Source organism: Adiantum capillus-veneris, chromosome 5, assembly GCF_014529385.1.
Source record: "Adiantum capillus-veneris isolate H3 chromosome 5, ASM1452938v2, whole genome shotgun sequence".
NCBI classification, from domain to species: domain Eukaryota; kingdom Viridiplantae; phylum Streptophyta; class Polypodiopsida; order Polypodiales; family Pteridaceae; genus Adiantum; species Adiantum capillus-veneris.
In genome coordinates this window covers 161,848,412-161,849,647 of record NC_140935.1, presented here as the reverse complement: position 1 = coordinate 161,849,647, position 1,236 = coordinate 161,848,412, and the positions used below count along the sequence as shown (strand labels likewise).

The 1,236-nt window shown below is 44.6% G+C and overlaps 1 pseudogene; it reads right to left on the bottom strand.

Annotated features, from left to right (window-relative positions):
* Window positions 1-252: 252 nt before the first annotated feature.
* On the bottom strand, window positions 253-958 carry LOC147458446 (uncharacterized; annotated as a pseudogene).
* Between the last annotated feature and the right edge of the window lie 278 nt (window positions 959-1,236).

Genomic DNA, 1,236 nt, shown 5'->3' with positions numbered 1-1,236 from the left:
CGTGCAACTTGGCATTGCATTGGTCTTCAACAACCTGTATCCATATGCCAACTTCATACACTGAATGAACTTGTACACCACCCTGCAAAGCATCTGCACCATACATCATTCTTCTCTCACCTGCTCGAGAGCCCTCCATAGCATAATCTTCTCTCAAAAAACTTTGCAATCGATACAGAGTTGCCTGCAAACAAACCTTTAGTAACATGCCCATCAGCAACATGACACAAACCTTTGGCAACCTGTCTTCCACTACCGCTGCTTCTTGCATAGCCAAACCTACCTGTGTTCTAAGCATACCCTCTATTGTAGGTCCTTCAAATGGCATACACTCCATACCTGATTCACCATGCCAATCTTTGTCCGCCATAGCCTTTGATGCTTCATCTTCAACCACTTCATGCGAGAGAAAATCGGATTGCTCGACCACCTTTGCCTGCTCTTCAAGGACTTCTTCTATGACCATATCATCTGCTAAGCGAGAAATAAAGCCATGATCCATTACCTCATTCTCTAGTATGTTGACATCGTCCACACCTTTTGGAATGCAATGCCGCTCTTCAACACAATCGGTAGGGCAAGGTTGCCCAACCCCCTGGCTAGCTTCTTTTTGCACAGCTTCGACCATCGCTTTGCCAACATCTTCAAACTTGTCCTGTGAGCTCTGATCTATAGTTTCATTTGATTCTTCATGCATACACACTTCGACCAAGACCGCATCCTTGCTAGCCGGGCTAACAGACTCTTGTATAGCAGCAGTACACCAGACTAGAGGTACAAATTGAAACGAATGACCAAAATGGCTTACCAATGGCAAAGCAGCTACCTCTTTGACGCTTGATCTTTCTTTTGGCACATGCTCCATTGTCGAGCTATACCCATAAATTGTAGGCTGCAACAAGCCCATCTCCAGCTTCCTCTTTGCTTTCCTGCTCTTTACCTTCGCCAAGCAAACCATTTGCGCATAGACCTCTGCACCACCACACTCGAACTTCTCTTTCATTTGCGGATGCAAGCAGGCTAGAAACTGCTCTCGCTTGAAATGATCTCCATTTTGTACACATATAACAGAAGCTAGTTTCTCCCAAATAGACTCAAATTTATCATAAAACAAAGCAAAATCTTCACTTACATCCTGCTTCAACTTGCTCAATTGTTCACCCAAGTCCAATGGAGAAACCCGCTTCTCAAAAGCTTCAACAAACCTCTTGCAAATCTCATGCAGCAACTGCCGAT